Source organism: Siniperca chuatsi, linkage group LG21, assembly GCF_020085105.1.
Source record: "Siniperca chuatsi isolate FFG_IHB_CAS linkage group LG21, ASM2008510v1, whole genome shotgun sequence".
Classification (NCBI taxonomy): Eukaryota; Metazoa; Chordata; class Actinopteri; order Centrarchiformes; family Sinipercidae; genus Siniperca; species Siniperca chuatsi.
Genome location: NC_058062.1, coordinates 8,921,599 through 8,934,444, shown reverse-complemented (window position 1 = coordinate 8,934,444; position 12,846 = coordinate 8,921,599). Strand labels below are relative to the sequence as shown.

Below are 12,846 nucleotides of genomic sequence, written 5' to 3'. Positions count from 1 at the left end.
GTATGTGAGTAAATGTAGATACTTTGTTACTTTCCACCACTGTTAATCAGTGATCAAAAAGTCATCAATACTTTTCTTCTGATCAACTAATTGATTATTCAGCTAGTAATTTTAGAACTATAGGATAAATTCCAATAAAAATGGCCTTTTAGAGGCCAGAAGAACTACTTCAATCCATGTAGCAGAGACAGCTGTCCGGCATTTACACTTCAGTCTAATTCAGGAGTCAGTGATGTAAGTATGTAACAAGATCATCTGGAAAACATTTTTAGTGGTCAAAGAAGAGGAGGCCAGAATCTTCATCTCCCACCACCCAGCTGATTTTTAATCAATGATTCATCTTAAAGCAGCTGTTAAACCATAGTTGTCTTTTCCCAGAGTTTGAAGTATTTTAGTCCCACTCTATCTGTCTATTTGATTGGCATCAGTATGTTCATTTATGCCATAAAACAGGACAGCCAGTCAGCTCTTGGCTGAGATCCACCTCATGAATCATTTTAAATTTCCTGGTAAGCAGAGGATGCCATTTACTCTCATTCTCCAGTGCTTTTAAATGGCGTCGAACCAGCATCTCACTCCTCTCTCATGATAATATCAGTCCCACACGGCACAGTAGAGTTACTTTAGCAATTCGCCTGTGGTTTTATCTCCTTTGTCCCCTCTTTTGACTCCACCCCAGAGTGCAGAAAAATCAATAATAATTGATTTTAGAAGGCAAGAAAAGGCGTTTGGGATTCAAGGGAACAACCAGGGGATGACAGAGACAGAGAGAGAGAGGTGCGAGACCCTCAGCATAATATGCATGTGCCAGCACAGCTAAAGGTCACCAACATGAACCTGTCTGTAACAACAGATTATGAAGTGTCTAGGCCTCACAGCTACTGAGGTCTCATATATAAGATAAGAATAATGGCAGCTGTGAACATTGATGCCACCTCTTAACTGTAAGTAATTTTAATCCATAAAGAGGAAGGTGGGTTGTGTTAACTGCAGCTGTCTGTCTTCCTATAGCAGGGCAATTGTTGATGATTAAGCTCATAAACGCTGCAAGATTCAGTTGTTTTTGACATTCAATATAAAGTGGGAAATAATGCACCAATACCAAATGTGCTGCCCCATTATCAGCATTAATTTGTTCTGTTCCTCCTTGTAGCAGCCAATTAGCTGCATGTTTTCCACTAACTGCTGCTGAGCTACATTTCACATTCACTTTCACACTGCTTGTTTGTTATCCCTTTTTCCTCTAGACCCCTCAATCAACCTTTGCAGGGTAATGTTCAAAGCATGACAAGACAGCAACAGACTTTCACTACAGAGAGGAGGAGCTGTTTGATTTCTATTACAGGATTCGTCTGGGGTCCGGTGGGTCAGCGTGGCTGACAGCTTGGAGATTGACAGCTGAGATCTTTCCCAGGCGGAACAGTGTTGGACAACATGAGCAGTGATCCAAGGCACCAGCGGAGCGGGGTGGAGGCGGGGCGGCTGCAGATGTGGTGTATCCCTCAGTGAAGGGTGTGTGGTCTTCTGGCTGAGGGTCATGCCCCCCCTGTCATCAGGACTGCTGAATGGTACTCAGTACCTGCTGACTCAGATCTCAGCACCTGTGGGCCCATCAGCGGTTCAAGATGAGTGAAATTTCAAAGAAAATGGGAACCTGTATTTTTTTCTTTTTTGTTCCTTGTTTTCTTTATTGAATTTTTATTATTCCCTGCTGTCATTTCCTTTCCTTCTTTATCTAGTGTTTCAGACAAAGCAAATACACCAAGATTAGCTCTGAGAGAAATCATCACTCTTCCCGATTTTGATCAGAACCATCCAAACGGTGAGTTGATTTTAATATAGATGTGCACACGTGGACATCCAATCACAATGCTGTTACGGTGTTGCACACATTTTTCTTCTCTTGTGAAAATAACATGCTTAGAAAAAATTATTTGTTCAGTATCACAATAATGATTTTAGAAGTTGATTTTTGTCTGGCGGGGTCATGCTCCACTTTAGGTGTGTGTATGTGTGGTGGGGGTCTACACTTTGTTTCCTAGTCTTCAAATGCTTATGGCCGAATCCCAGGTATTTTACAGCAATAGCATGCAGTATGTATAAACTATCCCATTCTCTGTTGTTATGGTTGTAAGACTCCCTGGGAAGCAGTACTGATACTGAGTGGATTATCTTGGTGAAATAAAGTAAACTAAATAATAATAATAATAAGTGACCTTGTTTGTGAGACCTTTTCAGGGCTTTTGGAACATGATAATCAAATACTAGTGCAAAAGGCAACAAGCCATAAACAAAAAGCCAGTCAAGAAAACCTGAAGTTGGCCATTTCTGAACATTGCAACAGAGCAAAACCACATCATGGAATGAGAGGGGTCCAGAATTGTCACATCCAAAAGCAACCAGTACCGTTACTGGATTAAGGAGGCTACACAAATCTGAAAATTGACCCAGTGGACCGTAAACGGGGATAATGGGCCTACCAGCTCTCCTACACCTGGTATACTGTGCTGAAAAAGCTGCCAGACAGCACTAAAAGCCACTTTCTTGCAATTCCCAGCTATTGACGTTATTTGACCACCTGTTGGATGGTTTATGAGGAAGACAGTGGAGCCAGAGCTGTCAAGGTAACACACAAGTATGCACACACTGACCTGCCAAGTATGAAACACTTTACAAATTTGTATCTTGTTGTGAATGTAAATGTATATCTACATTTTTACATTACATTATGGGATTAACATGCAACAGAAAAAGAAACATTGCATGTTATGCTTTTCTACAGGAACAAAAGGCTTGAAGGAACCATATTTTAGAGAGGCTTCAGTGCTCATGAATCCTCTTTATCATGATACATGGTTTCATGAGCATAGCAGCTAATATGAATATAAAGCCAGATGCCCCCATAAGCTGTTTCACCATTATTTATTTATGAATGAATATTCTCCAACTGCACTAATATGTCCCCGGGCTTTGGGAAATGGCCTAATGTATTTGTTAAGCTTGGCCTGGGATTCTTTATTACCTGTCAAATCTCTAAAAGTAACGCCTTATCATGTGGTTTTATTCATTTTTCTTTCCAGCCCCCTACGATACAGAGAATCCTCTTAAAAAGTGAAAAGCAGAATCTGACAGCAGATGATAGTTGAGCCTGTGGAAGCACTAAGATCCACATAAATTATTATTACCTGCAGTTACTGCATTATAAAAACAAACTGAAATAGAAATTTGATGATACCTGTCAAGAGCACAAATGTTATTTATTGCATATGAAGGCAGGAATGTCCGTGAATCTGGCAAATGATAGTTTCAATATCAGGGGAAAAAAAGCGAGTTCCTTCAATCATAATGTAGCACTAAAACACGAAAGCATCTGCATTTCTTAATGACTCTCATGTAAATACTGCATCTCCACTCACATATTTACAACATAAACATAATCTAGAGCATCATTTTTCCTGCAGCACTATTTTTGTACAATTGGAGAGGAGCGATGTGGCTGACAAAGATACATTTAAAACTGCCAAACTAACAAGTTCTGGTGAATTCTGTTTGTTGGTTTAATGTGGACAAATACAGGAACATGCCCCCACTGTACCGAGATGTGCTTATTTATGCTGTTATGAGATTGCATCCTTGAAACCCCTCAATTAAACACAACCATGAATACACACTGGAGCAAACTCAGAGGGACTTCCCCGGTGAAAGATAGCTTTTAAAAATGAGAAGTGAACTACAGATTGTATTTCAGTGATATCACAACGAGTCAAATTTCCCAGTCACCCAATGGCCTCGTGTCATGTTCCTGACAAGTTTAAAAAAAAAGCCATCCTCTCCACTCTGCTAATTAACAGTAAGAAGAGGCCCTATCACATTCCCCAGACTCTCCTTTTCACCAATGAGAATAACAATGAACCCAGCAGAATGAATTATAGATCGGCTTATACTCTGAAGAATAATATGAGCACTTTAGTACACAGTAAATTTTGCTGACCATTTAAAGACACTTTTAACCTGTTTTCAGTGCCCATAGAAACTGACTAATGAGTGTACTCACAGCGCTGTAATGAGTCAGCCAATCGTTGGCTTTAACCAGGGCTTAAACCAGAGCCCTGCTGCTCTCTCTGTGTGTGTGTGTGTGTGTGTGTGTGTGTGTGTGTGTGTATCACGTTCAATTCCCACCAGTCTCCGGCTGGCCTTCCAAACAGCCTTTCTTCAGTGATAAGCACCGCCTATGGTTTTTAATTCTGGTATTTAAAATGCAAATAACAGCGCTAATTCCACCTTTATAATAACTAGAATTTCTTGAGACATACAGTAGATCCTAAGAGGAAAATGCATACTTAAAAGATACATGGTTCTGTTTAAAACAAACATTTTCAGATTATCAATGGATGACATGAAACAGAATTTCATATTAGAGTTTTTTTTAATTTATGATGTGGAAAATGTTCATCCCTGGCGATAAGTAATGTATTACCTCTCATTCTGCAGATTCCTGACCTCAATATGACAGCTTTTATCTTCTCAATAGAGCCGGAGTGTCCTAAAGAGTTCATTTAGCTGTTGCTGTAAGAGATGAGATGAAGCCCCCAAGAGCTGGAGAACATTCACTGCGGTTTGCTCCTCATAAAGTAAGAAATGTCAGCTGTGACTTTGAGGCAAGCTGTTTAAGTCTACCTCTATAATTATGATGTAAGGAAACACATTAATGAATAAAATATCAAACTATGCCTTGAGTATGTAAACTTGAAAAACCCTGTGGCAACTCATGAGGATCTTAAAACTCATATTTTCATGCATTTTTAATTGGTGGTAAAATAAAGGGAAAGAAAACCCACCAAAATTAACTCCACAAAAAGTCTTTACATGTAATGCAGAGGCAATTTACAGCAATTTAATGTAGCTGGAATCCAGCGGTCTCCTCAGGCGCCTCTTTTATTTTCATAGAAGATCCAGTGACAGTAATGAATCATAGTTAAGACCATACTGCAGTGTAAGCTTGCAGTTTATTAAATAGTCAGCAGCTCATTGCTTTTGATCCTTGGGAACGTCATTGTAATAGATTACAGTTCACCATGTTGATAGTTCTCCGACCGATCCTTCTCCGGCATTCCGTCCTCTTCCATGTTTCAGACTTCATATTTCTTCACAGAGAGCTCAGAGAAAAACAACAACAAGCAAACAGACCTGGGGAGTCTTGCTTTGGAATGTGAATGTAATAACCTTGGCTCATGTTATCCTCCTGAGCGCTGAGGTTCTGTGGCTGAAGGCAGGAATTTAATCATTGCATTCTTTTGTCTCTGAAACAAGTTCACTCTGACATTCTAGTGAAGGACGAGATATGTTTGGAGAGAGTTATCAGCTCTTACAAACAAGCAGAACCCTTTCAGTTCCCCTCGACTGCATCATTTATCATCAGGTGATTGATACTTATATCTAGTGCTGACATGGGTCCATTCTTCTTAATTCTACTCAACAACCGCCATTAACAACGTAGCAGTGAGTCAAGATGGGGTTATGTTGTTGATTAGTGTGCACCATCAGTATTGGTGAGATTTGTGACATTGACAGCTGCTGTCAAGTCCTGGAAATATTGATGGCGAAGGACAGAAATATTGTATCGTCTCTCTTAGGAGGCCAGAAAATGTGAATGTATCAGCTGAACAACACCACGGTGCTGGGAGACTCACAGCAATGTTTAATTTATAATCACCTTTGTAAATCATACTTGAAATATGACCTGTAATCTCAAATTTAGAACATAGCAGTGATATAGTAAGTACTAGGAGTATATTCAATAATGCAACATGATCTCTGTGAAGTGTTTTTCACAGTGGTTCAGCTGATGTGGAGGTGGGTGGTGGAGTTTCCTATGTCCTTTCAAGCGAAGATGCATGTTGGGGTGTTAATGCTTTAAATATGATTCTAGATTAATTAGCCTTAGATTAAAAATACTCAAGACACGTCACGCCACCTAATTACAGTATGTGAATTTGTGGAAAAATGGTATGAAAAAAGTATCACGGCCATGACCTCCATGTTCTCTGTCAAAGCTGTTGTTCTGACTGCTAACCAGTCTCTGGCAGTAAGTGTCAATGATGGTGGTAAATTGTTGTTGGTCGTCCCATGCAAGTGCTTGTTTGAACAACTGGAGCGACATGGCATTGTCCAAGTTACTTTTCTGTTTCCTGTGTGCAATTTTACTCAAAATATAGGTTTGTTCTAAGGTGTTTCTGGTGCTAACTTGCAAACTAAGCTCTTTCTGCAGAAAGAGGTGGTTAAAGCTCATGATTCTCACTTTATTTAGAGGATCTGCACAATACTTCAAGAGCTCTAACCTCTAACTTGTTGTGGCTGTTTGTTGACTAATCCGATGTATATTGATATTCTTACCATGCCCATATGATATATTGCTCTGTTCTAACCAATTTCGTAAAGTACTGTACCAGGCAGCTCTCACATTGGACTTGATCTACAGTACTTACTTTTACAACTTAGTCCTCCAAACAAATATCACAAAAAAAAAAAAGTTTACGTATGCAAAGAAGTGGAAGCAAGATGCAGAATATTGAGGAATCTACTGTTCTAAATCAGCAGGCTACTGATGTGCTTATCTGTAGGGCACTTGGCTCTGTACTGAATGTCAGTGTCTATCATGAATCTTTCTTAAGATATTGATGTTCTAAGTTGGCAATAGTTGGTTCTCCACTTATAAGAAAATTTCATGTCATTTAATCTAATATATTTTTAATAAATGTAAAAAATCAGATTCTGATGTGATTTCTGAGGAAGATATATAAAATTCAGCCCCTTATAGTATACTCAGGTACTGTAGTTGACTGATACTAATAGTTTGATATTTCATTGAGTAACAAGGCTGAAATTGTACTCTATATGCCTATTTTGTGAAAGTTTTCTGACCATATTAATGTGTGAACCAATAATCAAATAAGTAGCCATGAATGCTTGTTAAAAGCATTTAAAAAAATGAAACCAAACTTTCAGGCTCTACACTTTCATCTGGGCAAATGTTTGACAAAAGGGAATCCCGCAGCTTTTAAAGGGACCCAGTTGAGCACACGTGTGCTATATTGCTAAGGTGTACTCTATTTGGTTCCATTATAAGGTTTTGGATTCCCTTTGTCAAACCCTGAAAAAGTTCTAGACACAGCATATTTTTTCTAAATGGTTGCATTGTTCATAAGTGTGCAGAGCCTTCTTTCTTCAATGCTGAATGTATTAAAATTGTGTGAGATTCTGTCATGTGAGAAATAGTTCAGAAACATGTTGCAGCCACCAGCTGCCCATCATCCATCCTTGGTGAGTGAATCGAAAACAGTCCAGGACATAATGCTTCACACATTCCAAAGCACAATACACAGAGCTGCATGTTGAACAATGAGGTCTTTACATTACATAACATACCAGGTGCTACTTGTTCCCCTGCCCTCCCTCGGCTTTCTCAGCATGAGTTTTCCTTTGGTGATGTTCACAGCGGGAGATCGTGTGGCTGAGTCAGTTCATGCTGGTCAAAGCTTTTCCTCTCATACATGTAGGGCCTTTGATTCTGACACTGTAATGGTTGCAAAGAAACATCTGCAGTCAGTAGTTGCTGGTGATATTTATAGTGTGTGTGAGGGCACATAAAACAGAGAAATATTAACTTGTATTCCTATGTTTCAGTGCTGCTACTTGTCAAATGCAAGTGGCAAATTATGTAGTGACAACAATGAAACAGGGTTGTTGACAAAAAGCAGCTTTGTGGCAGAGTGGCAAGACGATCATTCCCTACTTGTACTCTGTCAGTCTGAATAAGAGCACCAGCTAAATGCATAAACACTGACTTTAAAGAACATGAAAAGCATGCAACAAATACTGTTGTGCAATGTGATGCAAAAGTTATATTTCCATGGAATTGTATTTTTCTTCAGGGAAGCCCTGACAAAACTTTCCACCTAAGTTGATTGCTAGCCACTGGTTAATTAATACTATACTACAATATGCTACTATAGTACAATTTTGAGGTACTTCAATCCTGCAATTCGACAACCATTGTATGTTTTTTTTCATTCCATTTATTTTGCAGCTATAGTTACTGTTTACTTTGCAGAATAAGAGCTGAAATCCAAAACAAAAAAAATCAGCTAAATCTAATGAATATTTTCATTATCTGTTAATTGTTTAGTCTATATGTATACACACAGTATAATGTCACATCAGTTTCCTAGAGTCCAAGATGTCTTTAAATATCATATTTTGACCAGTTAAAAATCCAAAGATATTCATTTACACTGATATTAAACAGAGAGAAACAGCAGATCCTCACAATGGAGAAGTTGGAACCAAATAATGTTTGACATTTTTGATAAAAATGTTGATTACTTTTCTGTCGATCAATAATTAGGTAATTAACTAATTGTTTCAGCTCTATGTTAAACCATGCAACAGTCAAGTCAGTTCTATTTATATAGCCCAGTATCACAAATCTTCCTCAAGGGGCTTTACAATCTGTACAGCGTACAACACCCTCTGTCCTTAGCCCCTCGATTTTGGATAAGGTAAAACTCCCCAAAAAACTCTTTTAACAGGGAAAAATGGAAGAAACCTCAGGAAGAGCAACAGAGGAGGGATCCCTCTCCCAGGACAGACAGACATGCAACAGATGACGTGTGTACAGAACAGACCAACATAATAAAATTACAGTATGGACAATCATGATGACAAAGTTATGAATAGATTTTAACATATGAAGAATGGATCCGGGAAGACATCGAGCACTTCAGGTGTCGCCAAGCAGACCTGAGCCAAACGACCTCCTCTCCACCATGAAGACCTGGAAGAGGACTACACAAACACAAAAGAGACAAAGCTCAAGCACCTTCGCAGGAAGGAGAAAGAAACAGACACACACAGAGGGAGAGAGGAAAAACAAGAAGAGAGGCTGAATTTCCTGGAGGACGAGGATCCAGATCCAAAACATCTGGAGAAGGGCACCAGCAGGAGAGAGATGTTCCAGGACAGCCGATGGTCCAGCTTTTGATCATTCTGTACTTTGAACGCAGGACTTTTACTTGTATTGGAGAATGTTTATGTAGTATAGCTACTTTAGTAAAGTAGCTATATTTTAGATTTTTATAACAATGTGAAAATGTGAAAAGGGTCAAGCATAGTGTTGAACCATGCAGAGAATTATCACCTGAATCTGCAGCTCCACTTGGATTTACTGACAACTCTAAATGAATGATGATGTTTGTCTGATGTGTAAATAAGCAACTGTCTGCTAACAAGGTGATGTTATATCAATGTAGTGTTCACAACTTGTTTCTGCTGAACCCAAATGGGCCAAAAAAATAAAAGAAATAAAAATCAGTTGTTACAGGACACAGTAATATGCTTTTGCGGTCTTTATTCTGAACAGGTAAAATTGGTGTTCTATTCAGCTAAAAATAATAATAAAAGCTTTAAACAAAACACACAGAAGGTTCTCTGCTGTATATGCAGTTATCTGGTATCAGTACCAGCTGAGTACTCTCCTCAATACACTGTAACACTTATCTAGTGTGCTTAAGGTGTAACACCTAGGCTCTCACTGTATTCTGTGCAGTAGTAGTTTCAATAACCATTAACTACTGGTGTTAAAACACCTACTACAAAAGTCTGTAAAAATAAGTATGCTGGTACAAAAGACTGCAAAAATAAGTAAAGCCTGAGTCTAGTAGTACAAAAGAGAGCAAAAATAAGTAGGCTATAATGGCTCATCCCTATAGCACAGAGTCCACAAATTCACAGTTCACAATCTTACATGTACAGGTCTGGTAATGTTACAATGAATGTGTAAAATTTGAATACATACTAAGTTGTGCATCTGTCGCGGAGCACAAACAAAGTGATATTACATCAGGTCACCAAACAAATACAGACACATTAGTGTACCACATTTCATAATCTGTAAGTATCTATTACCTTTATATGTTTATCACTTGATAATTTGTGCCAATAGTCACATTTTACAAGACATTTACCTTCAGAAACAGCCCATAATACCCGGAAAATTGCGTGTCCACGTCGCTGTAAAAACAAGATGCCTTCCCTCTTCCGGGTATCTCCCTAAGCCGGTTCCTAATATCCTCTGCGCTCGCAGGGGCACCCAAATTGAGACAGGGCCATCTCGTGGCGTTAATAATTACACTCACATTTTCCCACCCGGCTACACACGTTTAATTAAAGAATCTAAAAAACTTTCTTGGTAGCTGACATAACAGCTAAGTGGTGCATCTTTCCAGCAAGATAAATTACACATATTTGCGTGATTTACAAGACTCTCACAGTAAAGTTTTAAATGCTGTCAGCCATAGCTCACATCACACAGAGGGATGTGGTGTATTGTCTCACTGTGCGTAATGACTGATTAGAAAGATAAGAGGAATTCAACCCCACCTGACATGCAATAAAAGTGGCTTTGATCTGTGTCATAATATCCTGAGACCCTTCTGCCAAGAATTATCAAACCCACAGAATACAGCGAGACAGTCAATCCCACGGCTGCTGTGCTCAGCATAAGGATATGTGAGTGCAATCTAAAAGCTGTTCCACTAACTGAGACAGAGCATCTATAGAGCCCTGTTCCTGGGAGCATATAATTTCCCATTTCAGCATATTGGCCTGTTCTGTAATTAATCTTAATTTAGGGGCAGGAAGTGGCAGGGGAGGGTGTTATATGGAGGCTTCAGAGATTGGTATGCTGTCAGGTTGGTCCTGTACTCAGGTCTTTTAATAAAGAAGAAAAGAGGGAATTAAACACAATCGGTTGTCATTGAAGAAAACTGAAGAGGGTGCTGGAATGATTTACGGTATCTTTTGGGATCCTGGTTTATGCAAACGTGAAAATATGTTAGTTTATGATATTACGCGGGGGTGCACGGTGGCAGAGCGGCTAAAGCTCCTGCCTCCCAATAAGGAGATCGTGGGTTCGTGGGATCGATTCCCGGACCAGACCATCATCACACAATCTCTCTGGGTGTTAATCCTCCAATCCTCCCCGTGTTACCGTGGGTTCTCTCCGGGTTCTCCGGCTTCCTCCCACCGTCCAAAGACATGCATGTGTAGGTTAATTGATAACTCTAAATTGCCCGTATTGAATGTATGTGAGAGTGAATGGTTGTCTGTCCTTGTCTGTGTCTGTGTTAGCCCTGCGACGAGTTGGCCACTGTCCAGGGTGTACCCTGCCTAAGGCCCAAAGTCACTGGGATAGGCTCCAGTCACCCGTGACCCCTAACGGGACCAAGCGGTAGAAAATGGATGGATGGATGGATGATATTACGCTTGCTGACTGTTTTGATAGGCTATCTAACGCCATAGGCAATGATTATAAACCCTTATGTAGGCTTTTTCATTGTGGTTTATTGTGTCATAAATCACCACTGTTTTTATTATGTAGTTTCCCCAAAGAAAACAGAGAAATGTATTTGAAACACAGGTGTATGCGCATGTCTTTATAATTATCACCACAACAATGGTGCCAATGCAAATTGCAATATTTTCACAATCGAACATAACCACAAAGAAAGAAAGATCCTGAGCTGACAGGAGCATGGCTTTTAGGAGAAACTGCTTTGCTTCTATAATCAGGATTGTATTTATGTATGTTCTTTCTTAGGAAAGCAGATATTTGTTTCATTTTTAATTAATCAGATTTTGTGGCATTCAATACCTCATCACTCTGTAAATATCTGTGTCGAAAGCTAGATATATTTGAAATATAAACCTTGTTATTGAGATGAGACAAAGCACATGGAGGTCAGTGTATGCTGCTGAGAACAATATGGCCGTACATGGTAATACGGTATCTATTTTCTGTTCACGCAGGAGCCAAATAGATGAATGTAGCATGAAATATGGCTCAGAGCTCAGGGACTGAAGTCGAACTGGTGTTTATGCTTAATTGCAGCAATTTATTTATTTAAATCTGTTAAAGAACACAATGTGCCGTAGGATTTACCATCAGGTCTTTTAATGACCCACAGCTTAAGGAGTGCAAAAGAATGCTAATGAGGACAGGACAGTAAATATACTGAAATCACTGAGCAGTTTTCAAAACAGTTTTCATACATTACGAAAGACAGCAGGGACCTCTTTTTATTTGAATTCGGAATCAGTTGCTTAGTAGTAAGCCTGTTTTAGGCCAGATCCTCCTGCTCCACTATGCAGAATAATGAATGTGTTTTAATATTACAAAGGTTATTGGGCTGATCCTTTCACAAGACAGCAGCTGGTTATTCTCAGACTTCTACCACAGTCTCAGGTTCAAGCTGAAAATCCCTGTGACATGTTTAACATATCAAGTAGTTCAACACTTGCAATAATTGTGCATATTTGCATTGATGGGCTTACCGTTATTTCACTTGGATGATATGCAGGATATGTGGTGTGGGAAATATTAACTTCTCGCCTCTTTCTGTCTCTCTTCCAGTCCTCCTTCTCCATCTCTTCCTCCTCCTTTCATCTCTCATCTGCAGTTCTCGGCTGATCTGCCACCATCTTTAAAGTCGCTCTGGATCTCTGAAAATATTCCTCGCTCAGCAGCTATGGATGAACTGATCCTCACACTCTGCTGCTGTATAGAGGACAGGTGAGCATGTGAGATACCTACAGTTTTACCCACACACTCTCTCATGGTATATGACAGATTTATAAAATACCACACCTCAACAGCAAAAAAGGCTCACTAAATAATAAAAAATACCGTTTCCCCTGTGAGCGTGGAGGTTTAGATGAGAAAACCTTTGTTTTCAGTAACAGCAAAGGCAGAGAGACTTTATTTCAGTTCCTGCTAACTAAGAGTCAACA

The 12,846-nt window shown here is 39.4% G+C and overlaps 1 long non-coding RNA gene across 2 annotated transcripts in view; it reads right to left on the bottom strand.

Annotated features, from left to right (window-relative positions):
• LOC122869387 overlaps nt 1-12,846 on the bottom strand; it is a 13,107-nt gene extending 261 nt beyond the window's left edge. Inside the window, exons 1-3 of one of the 2 annotated variants that reach the window (XR_006376307.1) lie at nt 12,391-12,846; nt 7,426-7,573; nt 1-1,601 (exon numbers count right to left, since the gene is read on the bottom strand). The exon at nt 1-1,601 is cut by the window's left edge and continues 261 nt beyond it. This is a non-coding gene — a long non-coding RNA (uncharacterized LOC122869387). Of the gene's footprint in view, nt 1,602-4,425; nt 7,574-12,390 lie in introns of those variants that run through there. The other variant, XR_006376308.1, reaches the window with a different exon arrangement.